The following is a 4,654-nucleotide window of genomic DNA, read 5'->3' as shown; positions in this document are numbered from 1 at the left end:
GAGAGGAACTAAAAAGACCTGCCCTAACCGGTTTGGCTCAGTGAATAGAGCATTGGCCTGTGCCCTGGGTTCGATTCCCAGTCAAGGGCACATACTTCGGTTGCAGGCTCCATCCTCAGCCCCAGTGTGGAGGCAAACTCAGTTGATGTGTCTCTTTCACATGGATGTTTCTCTCTCTCTCTCTGTCTCTCCCCCTCCCTTCTACACTCTCTAAAAAAATCAATGGAAAAATATCCTCAGGGGAGGATTAACAAAAAATAAAATAAAATTTTACGAAAAGACACATAATAGAGTCTATGTGATTTAGAAATAAATAAAGTTTTAAAACAAAGATTGGAAAAGTAATCAAGAAAGAAACATAAAGCATAAACACTGCATAAAATCATAAAAATAAAAAATGTATTTATTTATTTCTAAAAATAGAAAACTGCGTAAATTCATGATTTGTAATTTAAATATGCCCTCTGCTGGACAGATCTAGTTTTGCAAACTCTTTTATTCTTTCCTAGATGTTAAACCAAAATCTGAGCTAACAATTTGATGAGCACTTTTTTTACTCTCAGGTACAATTGCATGAATAGCTGCTTAATCATTTTGTAGGCACTACACCACAATGTCTCGCCCATCTTTTTTTAAAAATATATTTCATTGATTTTTTACAGAGAGGAAGGGAGAGAGACAGAGAGACAGAAACATCGATGAGAGACATCTATCAGCTGCATCCTGCACATCTCCCACTGGGGATGTGCCCGCAACCCCGGCACATGCCCCTGACCAGAATTGAACTCGGGACCCCCTAGTCCGCAGGCCGAAGCTCTATCCACTGAGCCAAACCGGTTTCAGCTGTCTCGCCCATCTTGAGTCCCTGTGGGGCAGGCCTTGTTTGTAAACAGTGTGCTGATTTCTGCACAGCAAAAAAAAAAAAAAAAAAAAAAAAAAAAGAGGAAGACAGATTTCTGAATACTTTGGATGACCTACTGTCTGAAATTCTACCAACAGGGCTTCATTGTTTGAGCTGTTATATTAATGATATCTTCCAAAATCCAATGTCTTTTGAAAGGAATATCTCCAAGGAAGGTGATTCCAATCAGTGCTGGGGTGAGTATCTCAGAGCTCTGAGAGAGAGAAATGATGACCACAGTGAGAGTGGGGAATCAGAGGAAACACAGTTTTCCCACAGTTCTGTCGGGTTCAGGCGCTGAGTGTCTATAGGCAGATATGTCAAAAACAAAACAAAGCAAAACCTGAATTTCTAAAATACATTTCTCCTAAGCCTTAAAACAATATATAGAAAGTATTTTATTGCTCAAATTCCAAGTATTTAACCATTTAGTTCATTTATTTCAAATCTAAAATTAAAGTTTACAAAAATATCAACTCCAAGATCTAAAAAAAAAAGGCCACCCTCTATCTCTATGTTTATATCTTTTGTATAAACACATCCATGTTGTAGGAAAGCCATACCAGATACTGATGGTCTATGAGGGAAAAGACTAGCTTCCTACAACACTGAGAACATGAACCATCAAGGAAGAGATTATTTCCTGACAGAGCCTGGATGCTGATCACAGTGGTTTGAAATTTGCTTTTTAAATCAGAAAAAAAAAATCTTTAAAAACCACAAGTCACAGGCTGGTGTGGCTCAGTGGTTGAGCATCGACCTATGAACCAGGAAGTCATGGCATGCAGGAGGCAGCCGATCAATGATTCTCTCTCATCATTGCTGTTTTCTCTCTCTCTTCCTCTCCCTTCCTCTCTGAAATCAATAAACATGAAACTCATGGGAATCCCCAAATACAATACCGATAAGAGCAGAGTTGCTCTGGGATATTGTAAGATGGGCGTAGTTGGGAGTAAATGGAAGAAGCGGAATTTTCTTGTTCCCAGTGTTTCTCCTCTACCTTCCATCCCCGGACTTCTGCTAAAAAATAAATAAATAAAAAGAACGAAGCCACTTCTACCGGTATGCGCTGTATGCAGTGAGCCACACACAGGCTCAGCTGGAAGCAGTGAGAGGGTGTTAGGAAGGTGCCAGCTGTGACAGAGGCCAGCCCAGGCCCATCAAGGAAACAGGATGTCCAGCGACCTCGGCCATATAAACAGAGACAAAAGGGCTTTCGCTCCTGGGAGACCAGAACAGGCCTGCGACCCAGCCAGACAGCTGGCTACCTATGATGAGAAACAGCAGTTCCCAGCATTTTCCCATGCTTTTATACTTCCGGGACGGTCTCTGTTTATGCCTAAAACTGATTTTCCTGAGCACACATTTTGTGATTTTCTCTTCCCATTTTTTCCTTTCACAGTTGCTTTCTCTCACTCTAGAAAATAAAGGCCTGTCTCTCATCCAGCTGGAATCTTACTACAAGAAAACTGAGGCAGAAAGATTGAGAAACTTGTTCAAAACACACAACTAGTAATGGGCACGCCACGAATCCAACCTGGGCAATCTCATAGCAAAAATGATCCCTTTGTCTTGCTTCAGATGCTTTAGGTTTCAAGTAATAAACCTCAACTCCACATATATTGGCTCCTACAACTGCAAATTCAAAAGATCAAGCTTGGGTTTGAGGCAGAACAGTAAGAAGCTAGGGAAATTCCTTGACGTGTGGAATAAGGGAAACTGAGAAAAAGCCACTAAATGAAGCCAAACAATTTGAGCAATTTACAGCCAGCTAATGAATCACAAATTTTTATTTTCCCTAACCAAGGTCACTAAGGAGCAAATGCCTTACACCTTCCAACAGTCCTGGGACAGAAGGGCCTGGGTCCTGGTCCCTCTTAGATGATGTTCTTTGAAAATAAACTAATTAGATAAAAACTCTGACCCCTCTATATTCACATTTTGATGAATCAACATATTGAAGGACACACCTGGAAAGCTAATGAATTTTCTGTTAAGACTCCCAAGACCTTTCCTAGAATTCCCATTGTTCAAAGAAAGATTTTTAAAAGCCTCAAGAAAAAGGACTCACGGTGTGCTCTCGCTAGAGCATGCTCATGCCTTATATCTCTACTTTCTTTCTCCTAAACTCTAATAGTCCCCATGAGACTTGCAACTAGGGGAGCATTGGGCAGCAGGCAGCTCATCCTGGATTTACCCCCTGATCTTATCGCCAAAGCCCCCTTTTTCTCTGACTTCCCAGGGAGCTAACAGCAGCCCCACTTTGGCTCACTTCTTTCCTATGACATTTCTAGAAGCCAAAGTAGCCCCCCACCCTGGGCTCTCCTGTTACTTCTACCGTAAGCCTGTCCTTTGTGTCACTGTCCCCAGCTTTAGTAAACGTACTCTCAAAATCACCTGGACTTGTTGGTGAAATCTTTCCTACATGAAGTCAAGAACCCACACACTACAGACCAGCCCAAGGCAGATCCACTTCGGGCCCGGACCCCATGGGGTAGCAGGTTTAACCCAGTGGCTTACTGATGTCGTTAGAAACCTGATTTCTTTCCATTTCCCCATGCTGCCTTCCTCAAAATCCACTTCACCCTAAAACCATCTCTCCTTGAGGACACAGGATCATTGCCAATGGCTCCAGGGCTACATGTTTCCCCCATGAATACCCAGAGATGACAAATCTCTATCCCAACATTACAACAAGCAACCTGACCTAAATTGGCTTAGGTCACATCTTGCCCTTTCCCTGATCCTCACCACCACCCGCCATGGTCACAAACATCGTGGTCTAGAAAACTCAACGCACTGCTTGTGTAAGTTAATCAGACTCCAACCTAAGATACAAATAGTCAGTTTCCCTGAAGCACATGTGCTATGAGAGGAAAGGGTAGGTTATAACATAAAAATGTAAGGAACATTAGGAAGAGAGAAGGGGGAAGGAGATGTTGTGTAGGTGACTTGTTAATGTCCAGTATATAGCTGCTCCTGGGGAACATAGAAAAGAAAGAAGAAACGAGAAATCATTACAGATAGAAGGGCTCAGACCCACTTACTGAGTGCTACTGTTGTGGTCCACATGTTCATTGCAGCATTATTTACAATAGCCAAGATCTGGAAACAGCCCAAATGCCCACCGGTAGATGAGTGGACAAAAAAGCTGTGGTGCCCTGACCGGTGGGCTCAGTGGATAGAGCGTAGGCCCAAACACAAAGTGTCACAGATTCAAGGGCACGTACCTGGGTTGCAGGTTCCAATGAAGGCCTCCAGTTGGAGCGTGTTCAGGAGGCAGCCCATCTATGTGTCTCTCTCACATCAATATTTCTTCTCTCTCTCTCTCTCTCTCTCTCTCTCTCTCTCTTTCTCTCTCTCCCCCCGCCTTCCTTTCTCCCTTCCATTCTTTCTAAAAATCAATGGGAAAAAAATATCCTCAGGTGAGGATTAATAAATATACATAAAAAGTTTAGAGGAAAAAAAAGCTGTGGTAAATTTACACAATGGAATACTGCTCAGTTGTAAAAAAAAAAAAAAAAAAAGGGAAATCCTTTAGTGACAGCATGGATGGACCTGGAGAGTATTATGCTGAGTGAAATAAGTCAGACAGAGAAAGACAAATACCATGTGATCTCACTTCTATGTGGAATCTAATGAGCAAAATAAACTGACCAACAAAATAGAAACAGAGGCATGGGTACATGGAACAGATTGACAGCTGTCAGCGGGGAGGGGCACCGGGGGCTGGATGAAAGAAGAAAGGGATTA

The sequence above is a fragment of the Myotis davidii genome, unplaced genomic scaffold (assembly GCF_000327345.1).
Source record: "Myotis davidii unplaced genomic scaffold, ASM32734v1 scaffold125, whole genome shotgun sequence".
Classification (NCBI taxonomy): domain Eukaryota; kingdom Metazoa; phylum Chordata; class Mammalia; order Chiroptera; family Vespertilionidae; genus Myotis; species Myotis davidii.
The sequence above is the reverse complement of the archived record's forward strand: the minus strand, read 5'-3'. Positions refer to the sequence as shown.